The sequence below is a fragment of the Cololabis saira genome, chromosome 12 (assembly GCF_033807715.1).
Source record: "Cololabis saira isolate AMF1-May2022 chromosome 12, fColSai1.1, whole genome shotgun sequence".
Classification (NCBI taxonomy): domain Eukaryota; kingdom Metazoa; phylum Chordata; class Actinopteri; order Beloniformes; family Belonidae; genus Cololabis; species Cololabis saira.
In genome coordinates this window covers 36,219,294-36,241,088 of record NC_084598.1, presented here as the reverse complement: position 1 = coordinate 36,241,088, position 21,795 = coordinate 36,219,294, and the positions used below count along the sequence as shown (strand labels likewise).

The following is a 21,795-nucleotide window of genomic DNA, read 5'->3' as shown; positions in this document are numbered from 1 at the left end:
CCATTCCTTCGGCAGTTAATACGGCCCGAACCATAACGTGCCCCCAAGTGTGTTATACATCAAAATGTGCGTCTTCATCCTGCGACAACACGCATTACTTTTCTCTTTCAAAAGCGTTACCGTGGCGACGCTAGACGCCAAAAAGCGCGCCCACCCTTCATCTGGTTGGTTCAGACCGAAAAAACTTTGCGCCTCAAGCCCCAGAATACGGTGTGACGTACATGAACGAAAATCGGTACACACCTGTATCATGTCGCAACTTAAAGAAAAGTCTCTTGGCGCCATGGCCGAAACCGTACAGTGATTCGGCCATTTTGAACATTCTGAATTAATCACGTAATTTTGGAGCAATATATGCCATTCCTTCGAGAATTAATACGGCCCGAACCGTATCGTGAACCCAGATGTGTTATACATCAAAATGTGCGTCTCCATCCTGCGACTACACGCATTACTTTTCTCTTTCAAAAGTGTTACCGTGGCGACGCTAGACGCCAAAAAGCACGCCCCCCCATCATCTGATTGGTCCATATTTGATAGTTCCCCAAAAGGCACCAAAATTGGCACGCAAGCCAGGCCTGGCGATAAATTTGATATTTCATGGTTTGCATTAATGGGCGTGGCAAAATGGCTCAACAGCGCCCCCCGGAAAACTTTGTGCCTCAAGCCCTACAATACGGTTTGACGTACATGCACGAAAATCGCTACACACCTGTATCATGGCACAACTTAAAGAAAAGTCTCTTGGAGCCATGGCCGAAACCGAACAGGAAGTCGGCCATTTTGAAATCTGATTGGTCCATATTTGATAGTTCTCCAAAAGTCACCAAATTTTGCATGCAAGCCAGGCCTGGTGATAAATTTGATATTTCATGGTTTGCATTAATGGGCGTGGCCTAACGGCTCAACAGCGCCCCCTAGAATACTTTTCTCTGCCATAACTTTTGAATGGTTTGACATAGGAAGTTGTGGGTGGTGTCATGGGACTCTGTATGGAGTCTTTGAGCTTCGTTGGCCTTAATTAGCCCCGCCCCTTCTTCTGATTGGTTGTCCCGATTTTCTGCTATAACTTTTGAATGGTTTGACATAGAGAGTCGTGTCTGGTGTCATCAGATTCTTTATGGAGTCCATGACCTTCATTGGCCTGAATTAGCCCCGCCTCTTCTTCTGATTGGTTGTCCCTTTTTTCTGTTATAACTTTTTAATGGTTTGACATAAGAAGTCGTGGGTGGTGTCATGGGACTCTGTAATGAATTCTTAAGCTTCGTTGGCCTTAATTAGCCCCGCCCCTTTTTCTGATTGGTTGTCCCGATTTTCTGCTATAACTTTGGAATGGTTTGACATAGAGAGTCGTGGGTGGTGTCATCAGATTCTGTATGGAGTCCTTGACATTCATTGGCCTGAATTAGCCCCGCCCCTTCTTCTGATTGGTTGTCCCTTTTTTCTGCTATAACTTTTGAATGGTTTGACATAGGAAGTCGTGGGTGGTGTCATGTCTGATATGCTTATGGGGGGCGGTGGCCGTGAGTGCGAGGGCCCGTTCATCGCTGCTTGCAGCTTTAATTGTAACTACATCCTTACATCTTAAAGGTCTATGAATTATGGCCTTTAAACATTTTGGTTTTATCATCATGTCTTGAAATTTTGAGGAGCAATAAATAGTTAGATGTTCAGATCCAACCCTATCTCCTATGTAGGACCAAAACTGATGTAATAAAAAAAGCAGAAATATATACAGTATATATATATTTGTTGTTTTTCCTTTTCTTCTATGTGCATTTTTTTGTGTTTACATTTCCTTGTCTCCTCTTTTTACGTTACCTTATGCATTTATGCCTCATTATGCAAAGGAGGAGGTCTGCCATTTTTGGACCAGCTGCTCTACTATTGGTCAATAAACAGCAAGGAGCAGGATCGGACAGAGATTAAGTCTATAGCACAACCAGCGGTGACACACTGCATAAACAAACATACCCCTCTCATTCGTTGAAGTGTAGAATAATGCTGCTGTCGTGTCTTTTTGTTTTCACAATCAGCCCTCACTGAAGACTGAAAATTGTTTAATGGATGAATTCCTAAAATGATCTATTATGTTATGTATCATATGGTGTGCGGATGGTAAAAGGGACATTATCAAATTTCAACGGGTTTATTTAATTAGTGAAATAAAAAGAAGCAACAAGCGTGTGGAGCAAAATGGTGAAATATGAGGTAAGTTTGTGAAGCTGCAGTGAGTGCTGTGATTAATCATTTTCTCCAGGTAGAGGCGCTGTAGGAGCAAGAAATTGTAGTTGTTTTGAATGCAACAGAAGAGAGAAAAGCAGCAACAAGATGTGAAGAGCTGATGTGGGAGCTGGTGTGTCGTGACGGTAGTTATTCTAAGAGTAGAGGGAGTGTAAAAAGACTGGGTCTCGCTGTATTACTCAGGCTGCACTTCAGCATCTATTCACAGGTGCGACCCCACTACTTAGCGGCACGGGGGATTTGACCTGCTCCGTTTCCGACCTGGGCCGATGCTCCCCTCCTTAGACGACCTGGTGGTCCCGGACTCCCCCAGGATCACCATATCCATACCAAACTTGGTGTGGACACCGATCAGCATAGTCCACTGTAGCTCAGAGCTCCTGAGCTCAAACCATCCACCAGCCTCAACCTCCTGGTAACTTGGATTACAGGTGCGCGCCACCGCACCCGGCAGGGACATCACAAACTTATCTGTCTTTTAACTTTTAATAAGGAATTTTTATGGTTTTTCCTCAGACTTAGAAGTTATCTGAAAATGTGATTCCAACATACACATCTACAAATGAATCCAGTGAAAAGCTTTGAAAAAGGGCAAATGAAAAAGGGAAATGAAGGAGAATTAACTGGAAAGAAAAGCAGCTTTCTTCCACCCGTCAGTGGTAGTGTGGCCGAGCGGTCTGAGGCGCTGGATTAAGGCTCCAGTCTTAAAAGAGGCGTGGGTTCAAATCCCACCACTGACATCAACACATGTTTAGAAGCTGATGACTGCAGTTTACATCAAATGCTAAACCTTGTTTGTGATGAGCCTTGTTACAGGGACTTTTGTGAACCAATGTTGCAGGAATCCTTCTAAAACTATATAAACCGTATATAAAAAATATCTGAATGCTGTTAACTTACTCTTCAATTTATAATGTTTGCTGTGACTTGATTGTTGTCCTCTGATGTGGGTCACTTTGGATAAGAAGTTCTTCTAAATGTTCTGTAATCTTAAAATAAAACCTAAAAACTTGAGGCTTCTATTCCATGTACCATGTAAACACCTGAAAAAAAAGCAGAAGATCACATCACTGACGTCCCGTTTCCGATCTGAACCTGGTCATTGCAACAACATCCTTACATCTTAAAGGTCTATGAATTATGGCCTTTAAACATTTTGGTTTTATTGTCATGTCTTGAAATTTTGAGGAGCAATAAATAGTTAGATGTTCAGATCCAACCCTATCTCCTATCTGGACCAAAACTGATGTAATAAAAAAAGCAGAAATATATACAGTATATATATATTTGTTGTTTTTCCTTTTCTTCTATGTGCATTTTTTTGTGTTTACATTTCCTTGTCTCCTCTTTTTACGTTACCTTATGCATTTATGCCTCATTATGCAAAGGAGGAGGTCTGCCATTTTTGGACCAGCTGCTCTACTATTGGTCAATAAACAGCAAGGAGCAGGATCGGACAGAGATTAAGTCTATAGCACAACCAGCGGTGACACACTGCATAAACAAACATACCCCTCTCATTCGTTGAAGTGTAGAATAATGCTGCTGTCGTGTCTTTTTGTTTTCACAATCAGCCCTCACTGAAGACTGAAAATTGTTTAATGGATGAATTTCTAAAATGATCTATTATGTTATGTATCATGTGGTGTGCAGATGGTCAAAGGGTCATTATCAAATTTCAACGGGTTTATTTAATTAGTGAAATAAAAAGAAGCAACAAGTGTGTGGAGCAAGATGGTGAAATGAATATATGAGGTAAGTTTGTTAAGCTGCAGTGAGTGCTGTGATTAATCATTTTCTCCAGGTGGAGGCGCTGTAGGAGCAAGAAATTGTAGTTGTTTTGAATGCAACAGAAGAGAGAAAAGCAGCAACAAGATGTGAAGAGCTGAGGGGTATTCCAGGAAGCAAGTTCAACAAATTCAGAGTTTAAACCTGAGCTCCGAGTTGACTTATCCTGAGAAAGGAAACTCTGAGTTTTCGGTTCCAGAACAGCTGATATGAATTAGTTCAATCAACTCTGAGTTTGTTCAGCTTGAGCTAAGCGCGTGCGTGAGGGATATAAAAAGCCATCATGTGTAGAGTGCTGAAACAAGGATTCACCATGGCAACCGGCGAAAACAAACGAGCGACCTACTTCACGCCAATGGAATCGGAAGTTCTAATCCGTGCATATGGCGAATATGAGAGCACATTCAGGAAAAAAGGTAACACAGCTGCAGCAGCAAAGGAGAGACAATTGGCATGAGAGAAAATTGCTGCCCGAGTCAATGCGTAAGTTTGAATGCAGTATTCATTTAACATTTAAGCACACTTTCTTATAATATTACAGATGAAAACAGTGTTGGAATGGTATTGAATGAATTTTCTTTGTCATTTAGATGCAACCCCACAGGCGCAAAGCGCACTTGGCAGCAGCTGAAGATCAAACATAAAAATATAATTCAGACAGGTAAGGCATAATTTGGTTGGGCCTATACCTCACTTCAGTTTTAATCATATTTGATATATTCAGCATACATACATATTCAGTGGCCATTTCAATGTATAGTGGCTTTATCCCGATTAACAGTTGTGCTCAGCCAACAGAAAGAAGGCAGAGGCCCGCAAAACGGGTGGAGGGCCACCGGCCCCACCACTGACGGTTGCTGAACAGCTGGCCCTGAGCCAGAACACTGGAAGACCAGCGGCTGAAGGCATTCCTGGAGGGAGCTCATCTGAGCCACTCAGACGGCATCTAATTAAAACTATGGCAAAAACGGACAATGAAATGGCAAAAATGGACATGGAAATGTCATATTTGAACCAGAATATCAGAAAAACTACTCTGGAAATAGAAATACTCGAACACAGATTAGAGGTGGGTGTATATATATACACAGGTGAAATATGTTGATTGTTGGAATAATATAGGCCTATGAATACTGACTACACAGTTGAAGCTTAATGTGAGAAATGGTTCTGGCAGATTATGTCCCGGACCGCTCTTCCATCCTGGACATCTGCAGGGTGGATGGGCTGGTCTTCCTTAGGGTCATCCATTTGTATGGCAGGGTGTTGCTCTCCTCTAATAAGGGCAATATTATGGAGAACAACACATGCCACTATAATGTCACAAGCCCGCTCTGGGGATACCCTGAGTCTACGCAGGCACTGGAACCGGGATTTTAAAATGCCTAATGTCATTTCTACCCGGGCTCTAGTCCTGCAGTGGGCCACATTGAACCGCTGTTGGGGGGCCCGGCTCAGGGTCAGGGTAAGGGGTCAAAAGAGAGGGCATGCATGGGTACCCTCTGTCCCCAAGCAGGTAGCCATCAAACTCTCCTGTAATTATATAGTGAATACCTTTTGAGTGTGTTAAAAGAGGGAATCAAGGGAATGATATTTGGACAAAGCTTTACTTACCATGTGCAAATCTGTTGTTCAGGGTACACTCACGGTATATGCGTGAGTCATGTACAGAGCCGGGCCACTTGGCTTCAACATTAGTGATCATGTGTGCAGCATCACACATGATCTTGGCAGTGCAGAGAATGAGACGTTAGTCGCAGTATATTGTGATGTATAGTCTGTTATTGTAAGACAGTAGTCAATGTACCTGCACATTAATGCTGTGGAAGGACTTCCTATTAACATAGTCTCCTTCATTTATGGAAGGAGCAGTGATGGGAATGTGTGTCCCATCAATGCAGCCTATCACATTTGGAGGTCCTGCAAAATAAAACCTAATTATTGATCCCAGTCAGAGGTAGCAGCAAAACAGAATATCATTTGAAATATCACCTTCAACATATTAATTTCTATATCACTCACCTGAAATCCTGTGGAATTCCTCTTTAATGGCCCTAAGAGGTTTGTGCCCAGGGAAAACTACAAATGTGTGTAGTAGGCGTTTCAGTGCTAGGCAAACTTTTCTCACTGCTCTACAGGCAGTTGCTTTGCCAATATGCTCTGCGTCGCCAATATTGTAGAGGAAACTTCCATTTGCAAAAAAACGAAGTGCAACACAAAGAATTTGCTCAGGACTGAGAGCACGTCCGCGGTTTGTGATGTTTGAAATTTGTGGCCGGAGAATGTTGGTCAGGTAAATAATAAAGGGTGATGAAAAACGGTAACGTTCTATGAGGTACTCATCGGGGAAAGACAAAATATCCAGTCTGGGTCTTAACATTCTCTCCCGTCGTAAGGCATTGCGAATACATTCTGATTCAGTTTCAATCGGAGTCCGGAGGAAAGGACCCTCCATGTCGGCTATCTGCTTCTGACTCAGCAGGAGGGAGGAGTCAGAGAGACACTCAGCTCAGGCTTTATTGAAGTAAACCTGGTACCGAGCAGGTTAGGTTCAGAGGCTCAGTTGCCGCAGTAACTGACTCAGAGTTTGAGTTAACTCGCTTTCTGGAACTGAAAACTCCGGATTTCCCTCATCTCAGGCTTAACAAGCTCAGGATTTTCACTAAACCCTCTTCCTGGAATACCCCTCTGATGTGGGAGGTGGTGTGTTGTGACGATAGTTATTCTAAGAGTAGAGGGAGTGTAAAAAGACTGGGTCTCGCTGTATTACTCAGGCTGCACTTCAGCATCTATTCACAGGTGCGACCCCACTACTGAGCGGTACGGGGGATTTGACCTGCTCCGTTTCCGACCTGGGCCGATGCTCCCCTCCTTAGACGACCTGGTGGTACCGGACTCCCCCAGGATCACCATATCCATACCAAACTTAGTGCGGACACCGATCAGCATAGTCCACTGTAGCTCAGAGCTCCTGAGCTCAAACCATCCACCAGCCTCAACCTCCTGGTAACTTGGATTACAGGTGCGCGCCACCGCACCCGGCAGGGACATCACACACTTATCTGTCTTTTAACTTTTAATAAGGAGTTTTTATGGTTTTTCCTCAGACTTAGAAGTTATCTGAAAATGTGATTCCAACATCTTATTTTTCTGCAGTATAGTGGGTAGAACAAACAAAAGCTACACAAGTAAAAGTATAGTCACTTAATAGTAATATTACCTCAAGAGAAGTAAAAAATACAAAAAAAATAGAAAATAACTACAGTACTTAAGCAAGAATAAAATAGTATCTCGTAAAAAAAAAAAAAACTCACTACATGATTATTGAAGCCAAAGTAATTCACAATGGCCGGGTGTCCCAGATCCGACCCCTCTTAAGGATTTAAGAGAGGTTCAAAGAAGGTTTCAACTAAGAAGGTACCCAAAGATACGGGTGTTTCCCAGATGACTTCTTAACACCGTCCTTTAGTTTCGCTCTTTCAGAAGCTCTTTGGAGGAGCTGTCCGGTTCTGAAACCAAATCAATCGATGCCAGGCAAATCGATCACTATCAGCGCATTTTCACACGCAGCACTGCTACCTAACGCACTAATTCCCTGCTGCCTGTGCGTTATAATGGAAAAATAAGATGATAAATATAATTCAATGACCCTTTTTCATGATGAAAACAAGACTGCAACTAAATAAGAAGTAGTCTTGGTAAGAGAATAATGAGGAAATGTATTGTCTTTATTAAATGTGAAAGATGGACGAAAGGAGAGATTAACTTAACGATCAATCAGCATAGGACCACTTTGTATCCTCCTGACTAGTAAAACAGAATCATTCACCTCAAAAAAATATTCTGACGTTTATTTAGCTGCTTGACCGTTTTCACTATTGTGTGGAAACACGCAGCGGGTGTGGAGACCAGTGTTGGGACTAACGTTATTTAGTAGCGGGTTACAGTAATGCCGTTAGTTTTGCGGTAACTAATACTCTAACGCGTTACTTTTTAAATCCAGTCACGCAATTACCGTTACCAAACGGTGCATTACTCCGTTATTTCTGGCTACAGTGACGCTTTTTTTCCCCACACGCGGAGACCGGAGGAAATGTAGTGTGTGTGCTTTCAAAAACATGACGTCATGGCGAGCCAAAAGAAGGCGAGTTTCGCAACTTGGAATTACAGCAATCCCTGGTTTTTCGCAGGAGTTATGTTCCAAAAAGAACCCAATAAGTGAAATTCTTTTTACAATTATAGAGGGCTTCAAATTGTGAAGATCAGCACCGCCTCGCACGTATTCCACTACTCTTCTGATGCTGCTGCATTCCGACCCTGTAGCGTCTTTTTCTCCTAAAGCTGCGGTGCAGGTGTGTTTTTTCAAGAGAAGAAAATAGTTATGTGTCGTTGTCTTCGCTCTTTTTTCTTCTGGGCAAAAAGATTCTTATAAACCGACATGCCACCATTGGTTATATTTGAGACTGTAATGAACTATTCATCAAAGGCTCCCGTTCTTGAGCTGCTGCTGAAGCTCATTGGCCGTTCTCAGCTTGTTGCTAAGCAACCAACATTATTGATACAGGAAGTGAAGAAGCGGGGAGACTGTTTAGCCAATCAGAATGCAGAACACGATGCACAATGTAAATCCATACAGTACCTGCTGAAATGAAGGCTAGAGGGGCATGAAATGGGAGCATTTACAATAATGTTTTTATTTAAAGTAACTAAAAAGTTACTTTTCATAGTAACGCATTACTTTTTGGTCTAAGTAGCTGAGTTACTGAGTTACTTTTTAATGAGGTAACTAATAACGGTAACTAGTTACTATTTTTCAGTAACTAGCACAACACTGGTGGAGACACGCAGCGCTGCTCCTCAATGCACTAATTCCCCGTCATCACACATATAGGTGCTTGGGCATAGGAGGATCGGTGTCACTGCTGCTTGGACAGCCCGGTCCGACAGCACGTCCAGGGGATTGAAGTGCTGACGCACGAATGCGTTCATATAAACAGTTCTGCTTCGCGCACGGCGACGCGGTTGATTTGCAGCGAGAACATGCTGTATAGCAGCCAAATTATCAAATAAATGACATTCATGATGATCGTTTTATTTGTGGGTAATGCATAAAGCATTTACAGGAACACACTTGTTATTCCTTATTTTTCTTTTTTTTCCCTTTACTATCACCAATGAATGCTAAACAATATAAATCTAAAGTATAAAATAGATCAAAATTTGTGCAGGGTGCATTGTTTTAATATCTCATTGCTTGGTGTGATATTGATTTGCCTGACGCAGCTGGATCTGTGAGTCTTTGTTCACTAAGATGGTTGTAAAGACTGGGTCAGCAGCATCTTTCTTTTCCTTCTTAATGAAAGAGATTCTTAAGATAGGAGTAACTCTGGGAAACGCGATTTTCTTTCACAGGCTCCTTAAGAAGGTTTGAAAGAAGTCTTTCGCTGTTAAGAGCTACTTAACTGATCTGGGAAACCGGGCCATTATTTGTAATAAAACAAAGCTTGTTTTAGGGCATGTACAGTTATCTGCTTTCAAAAGCTCAAGGCAGCACCAAGAGTGAGCCTGCATTCAAAAAGGTAGATTCTTAGGTTTTTGAGCTTTGTTCACTGATACACCTCTATGCTTGTCCATGTACTCCCACTCCCCTTCTCCCAGGCTCTGGAAAGATTGCTTTGGTACCTTCTTCATCTTCAACTTTGGCATCTCCCTGTACCTCCTCAGACTCCAGCTTCTCATCATCCTCAGAAGAAGAGGAGAATAAGAAAAAGAAGAAGACCAAGAAGTCCAAGAAACACGTTGCCAAGAAGTCCAAGAAACGCCATGATTCACATAGCCGTTCAAGAAGTAAGTTAGTTAATAATAATAATCAGAAGGGACCTAAAAATTGCTGTTATCTCCATGTCCCACACCGAATGTTATAATTTAGTATTCACTCTAAAAATCAATGGTTCAGATATCTACAGCCATATATAGCTTATATAGTCTTTTCTGGTTTTCTTAGATATTTAGCCTCTGTAGCGGATAAGAAAAATAGAGTATTTACTGTACCATGCTGGTTCACAGTGCATCCTCTACCCAAGCTGGTTATGTTAGGTATAGCTTCTGAGGCAGGTAAGAAAGGACATCACTTGATGTGCATCCTCCATCCGGGCTGGTGATGGCAGATTATGCTAGCCACAGAGGCAGATAGGGAAAGAGCTAAATCTCATAACCAACCTGGAAAAAGGATGTACAATAAACCAGCAGGGTAAATACGATCCTTTTTCGTATCTGCTAGTACTACAGTACCGATAGGGTACCAAATCAACAATGCCACTGCATGCCTAAAAAAAGATGACTTTGTTAACTTTTTAAGCCGCTACAAGAATGTCCTGCGCAATGTCCTGCGCATATTCAACAAGTCTGGATCCATGAAAAAGTCCTTTGCCAAAATTTATGTTGATCGCAACACAATCGCGAGAACAGCTGTAATTGCTGAGCTAGCGATCACATTTCCAGACACCTTCAATGACCTGCTCCCAGGAAACGAAGATAACGAGAAGATGTCCACGTTTGCAGAGCGGTGCAGGGGGGCTATAACAAAGGAGATGGCTGAAACAATCACAGCAACCCTTTTTTTTTAGCCTTTTTTTGGTAATGTAACCCCACCCCCTCCCCATAATACATAATGTGCATCCTGCAGTATACTGTATGTTGGAACCCTCTGTTTGAGGAGAAGTTATACCAGTAATGCAAGTTTGTGTTTTTCGCAAATTGTTTTCTGTTCAAATACAATAAAGTAAAAACTCTCTTAACTTCTACAAGAAGTAAAACTGTCTTGACTTGTCTATTGCTTTTGTTAAGGCATTTAAATCATTTGACAGTGTAATTACACTTAATGACATCTTAATGAAATGTTCAAATTGTTCCATTTTACTTGAAGTCAAGGAAAACATTTATGACACTGTTATAAACTGATATGACCGTGTAATTACACTTAATGACATATTAATGACATGTTCAAATTGTTTCACTTTACTTGAAGTCAATCATCAGTTTATTGGTGTCCCTTGAAGGGCAATTTGGTTGCATAAGTTTAACGAAATAGAACAAACACATTACAAAAGTACAAAAGTGAGCAGCAAGATGGGGATAAAGTGCACAACAGTGTAGAAGTGTAGAAGCTAAGCCAACGCTGTAAGCCACTGAGGTGTATCTCGACGGAAAAACTTTTTGACGCGCTTACTTTTTATATGCCAGGTGCATGATGAATGAATCTCCACTTAAACTGTCTTAAGATGCACAATATGCATTTATTTGTCACTCACATAATCCAGTTCTTGCATGTTACAGACATACACCAGCCCGGCATGACATTCCGTGCGTACGTGCCTGCGTGCGGTCAAAAACTGTTTCCTCCTGCCAGTCGGAAAAACACCTGGTGAGCCAACAAAGGTTCCTAGATTAAATAGGTTTCAGCATCACACTGAAACCAATCAGCACCTTGTAATCTGCATTTACACACCAACCCCTAATTGGCATGGCCGGCAGACATGACAATTCAACAAAGACAATAATAAGAGCAAGCCGGAATTAGCCGGAAGACACCATCGTCACCACCATATTGCCGTTGTGTTTACTAGCAACGCACATCCTATTAGTGCAGCTGTAATGCACATTGTTTGAACTTAGTTCTTATTGATGCTACAAAAGCAGTTCTGGAGGTTGTTAACTTTTTTGCACTTCTGCAGCAGCTGTATAACTTTGTGTCTGGCTCTTATGTGCATCTGAAGTGGCTTGCGATTCAGAAAGAACTGTATCCATTGCAGCAGCCCAGGCAACTACAGACACTTAAAGACACAAGGTGGGCATGTAGATACACAGCATGCCGTAATCTGAGAAACAGACTTCCAGCAGTTCTGAGACTGTTGCAGGATCTTGCACTTGAAAGATGTGGTGAAAGATCAGTGGAGGCGAGGGGTCTTCTTTCTCAGATAGATTTACAGTACATAGGGCTTTTGGTTGCCTTTTGTAAAGTGCTTGGTGATGCCAAATGTCTGACACTTTCCAGGACTACAAAAATGATAATTACTTTGGTGAACTATGGAAAGAGGTTGAGGAGCTTGCTGAGCAGTGCAAAATTGGTGTACAAACACACTATAAAAGACATCCTAGAATAAGCTCAAGATTTCTTGACTCACTGATGATGAGCACTGTAGGACAGAGAAATTGTGATGATGAGGGCTTCCCCCGGATCACTCTTTTATCAGGTGATTGACTGTCTCATAACTGAGCTGAAGAGCCGTTTTTCAAAGAAAAGTTGTGAGATCATGCAAGGTGTGCCGTCTCTGAACCCAAAGAGTGCACCTTTCTTAAATGAGGAGCTTCTGTTTGCCTTTGCACAGACCTTTAAGTCAAATTTAGGTGACCTCCAACAAGAGGTTCAACAAACCAAGCGACTTCTTGACAGGAGAGTAAAAAGTGGATTAGACAGACCATCTACTTTGCTTAATTTTATTGTGTTTCTTGAACTTTACAAAGAAGTTTTCCGTGAGATGTTCAGACTTTGCAAGATTGCTGTTGTTACTCCAGTCAGCACTGCTTCCTGTGAGAGAAGCTTCTCTGCTTTAAAAATGATTAAAACTCAAGACAACAATGGCTGATGACAGGTTAAGTCACCTTGGAACGCTCAGTATCGAGTCAAGAAGGGCACGTGCCCTCAACATGCAACATTTGTGCAACATTTTGCAACTTCTCACCACAACCGAAGGATTAGGCTTTTCTGAACCTGCATAAGGTAGTTTGGCACTTTGTGTCTCTGGTCATGACTAAAATCTTCACTATGTTCTACTTAGATCAAGGATAGTTTGCCAGTCAGACAATCCCCCGGTCACCTGCACGATGTTCAAATGTTCAAAAGTGGTGTCAAATTGTTTGTTGATACATTGATGCCTTTTTTTGAGTGAGTGAGCAACTGTGTGTGTGTGTGCGCGAGTAACTGTGAATGAGTGAGTGAGTGAGCGAGCGAGTAACTTTGTGAGTGAGTACTGTGAATACAGTAAGTGTGTGTGTGTGTGTGTGTGTGTGTGTGTGTGTGTGTGTGTGTGAGAGAGAGAGTGCGTGCGTGCGAATAACTGAAATGTGTAGGTGTGTGTGTGCATTAACCATTTTTGTTAAAGAATTGTTGCAAAGTTGTTGTTTTTTTGTGAATAAACTTAAATTCATATATAAACAAATCTCATCTCCCGTGTTTGATATGTACATTTCAACATTTGGAGACTCAGATTGCAATTTATTGTTTGAGAAACTAATTCATTGTCATAGTCTGTGGACCCCCTGAAATAGCCTTGGTCACCCTCTGGCCACCCCAAGGTTAACAGTCTAGCTCCACCACTGAATGCGAATGAGAGAGATGTTCTTTTAAGATTGAAGGAATTCAAAAGGGGTGCACTATAACCGGCGTTCTGATGAGGTTTTTACTCTCATTCAGAGTGTGGAGCAGCTGTTCCATGTGAGGACAGGGGATTCCCTCATGGAGTCCACCAATGCCATGGCAATGCTCGAACAAGAAGCCATGGAAATTGATAGCAACTTTCCTTCACACCATGAGCTGAAGAAAAACATTCTCACCAGATACATCCGGCTGTGATTGAGGATTTCATCCAAGTGCATCTGAGCTGCGAAGAAGGACAAAAAAGGGAAAGGTAGTTTGGCAGCAAGATTCAGAGTAAAAGTGAAAAAAAAAAAAAACCTCTGCACCAAAGCTCACAACATCTAGACCCCTGCCAAACACCTTACTTGTTGCCATGGATGTATTTGGACTTTCCACCCCTTGTCCACCCCCAGCAGCCTCCAGTGATCCCTTATCCCAGCAGCTGCAGCCAGCAGCAGCCGTAGCTGCCAGCCACCACCAGCTGCATCCGCCACCAGCAGGAGCCACCATCACCTGCTCTTGGGAGCCAACACTACCAGCCAACACCAGCAGCAGTCGTCACAGGCAGCAGCAGCCAAATTCTGCCAAAAACATTATTCATGTTAGTTGTGTTAGTGGAGCAGGAAAATAAATTATATTTCCATTTCCAGATCAAGGATGACGGGGAGCAGGATCCTCGTCAACCCCAGCAGTATCTGCGGAAACTGACATTTAAATAATCTGTTGATTTTTGTCTGTTCAAATAAATTGAATTGAATTGAAATGACTGGAAATCTTGGGCCGGGGAACCTGGGACCTGTGAGGGAGACACACACATTCAAATACATCCACTGCACTGATGACATATGCTTTTAAATCAAAAATTGACTCAGCAAAGGCTGGTCACTTTGTTCCCATTCCTGGAGGTGGAAAAGGCATAGCTTTAGGAACAGCAAACCCTGCAAGAAGAAATCATGACTCACATACACAACTAAGAAAAGGAACAGCCACAAAATTATTTTGCTGCTCATGTAATTTATAGCTACCCCACTTGTGGAGTCTTTTGACAGCAGAAACTTCACAAGGCTCTTTCAGGATTACTTTTAAAATAATTAAACTCAACATCCCATATAAACATGTAATATATTTTTTTTAAATCAGATGTAAACAATATAATCAATTCAGTGGTAACAGGTGATCTACTCCCGCAGTGTTTAAACCACTGTGCAATGTTTTGGTCTATTAAATGTATGAATTTAAAAATTGAAAAAAATCATATCTAACATAAAAAGGGCCTCTGGTATATTAAAAACACATAATGACTTAAAATTGGTCAATTTTTCATTGCCATACCTCAGGAGTTTCTCAACGTGCGGCCACTGAAAACAAAGGGATCCAACGGGATCAACGCCACTTGTGGAACTATTGAGGGCTCCATAACCAGGAAGTGCTGTCCGCCCTGTTTTGCAACGGAGTCCTCTGGTTCCCGCGCTTCAACCCGCCCAGACACAAACTTGTAGTCAGAAAATCGGACAGACAGAAAATTGCAAAGAAAAAAAAAGAAAATGAAAAGATTTCTTTGCCCGCATGGCCCTGCTAGGACATCTCCAAGAGAAATGGAGAAACAGACACCAAAAAGGCAGAGAAAATACACCGAAAGTTTCCTTCAGTGAACGGGCACTGAAAGCATCTTTTGAGGTGAGCTATCTCGTAGCAAAGGCTATGAAGCCACATACCATTGCTGAGACATTAATATTGCCAGCTGCCATCGAAATGGTAAAAACGATGTGTGGGAAGGGAGAAGCTCAAAACCTGAAGACAATACCATTGTCTGATAACACAGTGAAAAGGAGGATCGATGCAATCTCTGATGACCAAGAGAGAACACTGACAAAGACTGCAAAATTCCCAAGCTTATGCTCTACAAATGGATGTTAGTAAAGAAGGAAAAAATGCCCAAGCTTTGACATTTGTTCATTACATGCAGGAGAATGCAATTCACGAGGATATTCTGTACTGTCTCCCTCTTCCAGAACATGAGACTGCAAAAGCAATGTATGATGTCCTTCACAATTATATGTAGAAAAGCAACATTCCGTGGGAGCCTACGGGCCCTAGAGGGATTTTGCACAGACGAGGCTCCGTCTATGGCGGGACGGCGAGCTTGCCTGCGGACACTGATCACGCAGCGGGCCTCATCTCCAATATGGAATCATTGCATGATTCACCATGAGCAGCTGGCATCTAAGGAACTGTGCCGTTGATGGTGGAAAGCTCACCACCAAACCTCCAAATGGAGTTGATTGACCTCCAATGCAATGATGCACTAAGGGCAAATACAGTATGTGGCAGTGGGTGCTGCAGAGTTTGCCCGTGTTCCAAACAATGCCCGAACTGCGCATCCAGGCTGCTCAAATGTTGTCTATGTTTGGCAGCACATAGCTGTGTGAAAAACTATTTTCTTAAGCCTTTCTTTTTTAAGCTGAACAAAACATCACACAGAAGTCGCCTTACTCCTGAACACCTTCACTCAATTGCTCAGAGCCTGATCCCGAATATTGATGAACTTGTAGAAAAGATGAGACACCACCAAGTATCCGCCTCAAACAAGTGAACATCACTGTGCAATCACATATTTAGAGTTTTTACTCAGTTCAAGTTTAAAAGTTGAATATTCGTTTTCAGTGCACGTTACTTCTCCTTGAAGAATGTGTTTTTGGTTAATAGATTTTTGCACCTTATTTTATTGTATTTCAATCCAAATATGTTTTAAAAATATTTTGGTTGAGTGAATGATAGAAAATTGTAAAAAGTCAATTTTGCCTACTTTTGCTAAAAGAGAAAATATAGGCTACTGATGGTGCCTTGAATAATACCGGCTTCTTTCATTTATGTTCATGTTATGGGGATTTTAATATAAAGGAAATTTGTCTTTTGTGCCGATTGAAAACTAAAGATTACTGACAGACCCATAAGAAAATATTGTTTTATTTATCTGATCATATTGGAATATATTTGTTTATAATAGGTTTTCAGTACACAAGTATATATAGTGTATACAGAGAACACACAAACCCACTGTTTATAAAATCACACACACTGAAATATATGGATCTGGTTAAAAACAAAACAGCGTAAACAATGTTCAAAGCAAGGAATAATCTACTACCAAAAAATATCAGAGGAATGTTCACAGAGAGAGAAAGGGGCTATAATCTAAGGGGAGAACTAAATTTTAGAAAACATACGACTGATGATGACTCATGATGACGTACTTCCGCTAGATTCTCAAACAGCGTAGCAACATCCGGTCACTCGTTTGCCTAGTAGTCAGCAGCACAGCAGCCATGGCGTTCTTCACTCGCTCGCTCCAGGATCTCCCCAAATTGACAATTAACGACGTAAATCGTTTCATTCAAGCATCGACTAAAGCGTCCTCAAGTAAAAAAAGCAAGGGATTCCAACTCTACGTTACCAGCTACATTCACAACTACGAAGGTAAGATCCGAGATTGTGTTATTAGCATTAGCATACGTTAGCATACGTCGGAGATATCACGTTTGAGTTGAAATTCAAGTTTTTATAGCTTATGGACATTGGATGCATTTTTAACATGATGTGCCTGTCATTGCTGTTTATAGCTTATGAACATCAGATGCATTTTTAACATGATGTGCCTGTCATTGTTATTCAAACATTATTTCCATTGTCAGTGTCAAACAAAGATCCTGATACAGGAGAGATAACTGTTAGGGCTGCATGCTACAGATCAATGAGGAAAAGCCAGAAGCCCCACACTTTGAGTGTAAGGAAAGGTTATCCTGCAAGTTCCAGGCAGGCTTGTTGTTCATGCATGAGACAGTTCTTGTCTGGGAAATCAAGTTTTGTAAGTAAACTGTATCCTGCAAGTTCCATGCAGGCTGGTCATGTACTGCACTCATGTAAAAAAGTAAATTAGTTTGACGTTTTAAAACAGTGGTTTTTGAAGTGGGATTCAGGGAGTTTTAAAACTTGTCTTAAAATTGTTAAAATGTATATATTGTAACATATGTGTCTATTTTCAGCATGTGCTGAGGGATTGCTGTCCTGTGCAGCTACCATGGTACAAGTGTTCCTGCACAGCAGGTGACGCTATGTCAAGTGATGCCATGTGCAACCATGTGGCAGCCCTTCTGTACCAGACTGCACACTATTGTCAACAGAATATCACTGCTGTTCCTCCAACTCACAGCTGCACAGAAACTGAACAGAAATGGCACAAACCAAGAACCATGGTAACTTAACCAGACTGCACACTATGTTTTTCATCTAATATTGTATTAATTCCATCTGTCACTTTATTTTTTCCACAGAATAAGGCCTTTCTACTACTACTGCTGTGTACTATTCCGAATTCTTTTTTTTTCTTTTTTTAAATCTGTGGTTCATTCTAACTTTTCTTTTTCATAGGAGCAACTTGTACAGGGGAGTCAGCTCACCTCTACCTGAGCTTTCCACACTCCGAGTAGATGAGGTCTACCACGATCTGCCCAGTGATATAGCGCCGTTGATAACAACTATGCCAATATCTAATGATGTACCTCTGGTTGACTCTCTGTTCGGGAAAGTGCAAGAAGGAAGTGTACTGTCCTATCACATGCCAGCAAAGAAAGTGCCAAAAACTTGTCCACACACAAATGCCCCTTCTCCTCCACAGCTGCCTCTTGCTAGTTATAGACTGGCACCCTCTCAGGTAGAGGCCTCTTTTGTCTTCACAGAGCATCAGAAATTGCACATGAGCACCTTGCAAACAAGCACACACCATAGAGAATTCAACAAAACAGCAGAGTTCCTGCCATGAGTGGCACGAACTGAGGCGGCCCCGTGTCACTTCCACCAAATTTAGAGAGGTCTGTCATTACAGGGGAGAGACATCTGCCAAAAATTTAGCCAAAAGGCTTCTAGGACCTTCTCATCAGACTGAAGACATGAAGCGGGGGCTGGACAAGGAACCAGTTGCAGTGGAGGAGTACTGCAGACTAATGGAGGTTAACCACTATCCATGTGGTTTCCTTATCCATCCCGATGCACCATGGATGGGCTCTTCACCTGATGGCATTGTGTATGATCCACGGGGGCAGCCAGTGTTTGGTCTTGTTGAGGTTAAATGCCCAAATGTAATGAGCTATGTAGATTGCCCATACATTAAGATCAGTGAAGGCACAGAAACTCTAAGAAAATCTCACCCATACTATTGGCAGATCCAGGGCCAGATGTTGATTTCTGGACTTGACTGGTGTGACTTTGTGGTCTATGTGCTGGAGGACCTGTTCGTTCAGAGGATTCCCAGAGATAAGCAGGTCACAGAAAAAATTAAAGAAAAAGTTGACCATTTCTTTTTCAACTTTTACCTCCCTGCTTTCCTAGAAAGACAGGGCTAGAGTTCCTCTGCAAACAAAAACACCCAACTCTCCTGCCAAACCTTCCAGAGTGATCCCATGGTTACAACCATATAGCACTTTCATTGTTTCCAATACATTTACGCCTCTATCAGTAATATTTCAAAAGTGAAAAAAATTATTTTATTATTAATTAATTACGACTTCATCAGGTTCTGTTAAATTATATTGTAGCTGTTTTATTTCACAAATTCTGTGCCTGTGAAATGTTACAATTTTATTGCACTGTGCACTTTTTTGTTTTGATGCACTTTCAGATTGGATTAAATGTTTTATATTTCAAAAGAATTGTCCTTCCATTATACTTACCGGCTGCTGAACATTTCTGGTCCTGCCTATGTTCTTAGTTTTGAAATGTGGCCCAAATTAATTTTGTAATTGAATAGCCTTGGCCTATCGTAATCTATTTGTACATACAGGTGAAACTCAGAAAATCGTGAAAAAATTCATTTATTTCAGTAATTCAACTTAAAAAGTGTAACTAATATATTATATAGACTCATTTACCGGTACATGGAATGCAAGATATTTCAAGCCTTTATTTGTTATAATTTCGATGATTTTTTGATTTCATGTAATAGTCTAATATTCTGAGATTTTTAATTGGGGTTTTCATAAGCTTTAAGCCATAACCACCAAAATTATAACAAATAAGGCTTGAAATATCTTAATTGGCATGTTATGAGATATAATGTATTCGCTTCACCTTTAAGTTGAATTACTAAAACCAATGAACTTTTGCATGATATTCTAATTTTACGAGTTTCACCTGTATCTAATGAGCTGATGCTGTTTTCCCTTATAAGTGTTGTATATAAGTTTTAGTACAATGTTAAGCTCAGTTTGCATGTTTAAGAGTGGCTTGAATCTCCAAATCTATTTTGATGTTACATGAAATAAAACAAAGCACTATCAATTCATTTTGAAGTAACAGATGATCATTGCTCCTGAATTGAATATAAGGTGTATGTGTGGGTATAGGCCTAATAAGTGACACAGGCTGTAAAAATCTTTTCAAAAATCTTACCTCAGTTAAACGTCAAAATAATACAGATGAATAATTAGCATATGAGTGTCACTGCTTTGTTAACTCAGATAAGTGTTACAGATAGGTGAGGGGGACAAAAAACATAGTGCAAGTCAGGTTGATCAGAGGAAATGTATTTCAATAAAGCAATATTCAATAAGTTGGAATTTTGAGGGTGCAGATCATTGTAATTTACAAGATTCATGTTTGCAAGACACAAAATTAACTATGTACAAACTATGTACAAAATAAGATCATTTTCATTTGAAACGAAACAGGTATAATAATGAGTTACAATCATGAGTAATACAGAAGTTATCTCATTGGTCATTTACAGCCAGCAAACGTACTGTCAGTTATTCATTAATTCATTCAGCAATTACTGGAATAAATAGACAATGTGATTCAAAAAACAAAACTTAAAATACATTAACATCTTAGTGCTTTCCAGCCACCTAACATCAGAGCTGGGTAGTAACTACACTGCTACTGTAACTGTGTCTATGGCTTCTTTGCCGAAGCCTTTACAAGAGGCCCATTTTCATAGTTGGTAAGGAGACAAGCTACAGTATACAGCTGATTGATGTTGCCAAATAGCCGAAGAGGAATCTCTGTGTCGAAGAGCTTGTGTTCCTTCACTCTGCGTATGAAGCGCTCCACATGCACCCTAAGGTGTGCGATTTCCTGTGTTTCCCTGACCTCAGGAGCAGACATCTGGGATCTGCCAAAAAGAAAGGGTGGCCTGTAGATCTTACACGGCACAAACTCATCAACAAGAAAACCTCGGTCAACCATGATGGCCATTCCGGGTCTCAACAGTAGATGATTCCAGACTCTCGCATGATCTGCTTGTCACTGATTGATCCTGCATACAGTGGAGAGATGAATGTGGTCGGCCCATGTGGAGCGATACCTATCAGCCCTTTGAGAGTGCAGTGCGACTTGTATGCAGAGAACACTTCACTCTGGAGGAGAGGAGATGTTGGGCACTGGCACCTCAACTCAGTGCAGTCCAGGATGACAGTAGTGTCTGCATAGTCTTTCTTAAACTCTGCTGGCATGTGCTCCTGTATTTTCTCTGCAGGGATCCATATCCTGATTGCGCCAAGGACAGTGTAGAGGAAGTTGCTCCAGGTTGTGATGATTCGGCTGACCGTGGACTGGTGAACTCCATAACGATCGGCTAGGTCACGTTGTTTGCAACCCAGGGCCAGGAAGTTGAGGAAGAGAAACAGCTCATTTATGGGTTGCAGGGATCGTGCCTGTTCAAAAGAAATTCAAAGTTACATGAAGTTTCTCCCAAAAAAGAAAGTGATTATGGAGATGAAAATCTAAGTCTTAACCGAGAGCTAACTGCAATTCATCTATCACCATAACACACATCTGCTAGGAAAATGTAGTAACACAGTTGGATTCCTGATCACTCATGTGCTCAGGCTGCTATTTGCTGTTATATTCTTATATGTAGCTGTAGTGATACTTTTTATATTGACCCTAGACTTTACTGAAGATGTTTGTCCTTCTCTGTAGTATTGCCACAGCCTGGTGGATGCATTTCTTTATCTTTATACAAGTGTGCAAGAAGTAAACAAATATAATGACATTTTAATCTATTTCTTAATTCCATTCATCCTGATCTTCATAATTTGTGTTATATAAATCATCATGGAAATTGTCATTTTTTGTAAATTGTGCTTACTGCTGTGGAGCTGGGCTCTGGGAAGGTTCCTTGGTGTGCATGTCTCACATGGACCATGGATGGCAACGCAGGCTCTATCAAGGCCCAGAAGCGCACGAGGCAGGAGTAAGATGCAAACCTTAAAAGTAAACATTTCATAACATTAGCATTTAAACTTATATTGATGTTGATTATACACTTAGAGGTATGTTAATCACACACACAC

At 41.3% G+C, this 21,795-nt stretch overlaps 1 long non-coding RNA gene and 1 other non-coding gene across 2 annotated transcripts; both read left to right on the top strand.

The window, feature by feature from the left end:
- The first annotated feature begins 2,896 nt into the window (after nt 1–2,896).
- On the top strand, nt 2,897–2,984 carry trnal-aag (transfer RNA leucine (anticodon AAG)). Its single transcript has one exon. It is a non-coding gene; the product is annotated as a tRNA-Leu (tRNA).
- Nucleotides 2,985–4,443: 1,459 nt separating this feature from the next.
- LOC133456569 (uncharacterized) lies at nt 4,444–5,012 on the top strand. The gene is made up of 3 exons (XR_009783802.1): nt 4,444–4,515; nt 4,623–4,693; nt 4,824–5,012. It is a non-coding gene; the product is annotated as an uncharacterized LOC133456569 (long non-coding RNA).
- Nucleotides 5,013–21,795: the final 16,783 nt, after the last annotated feature.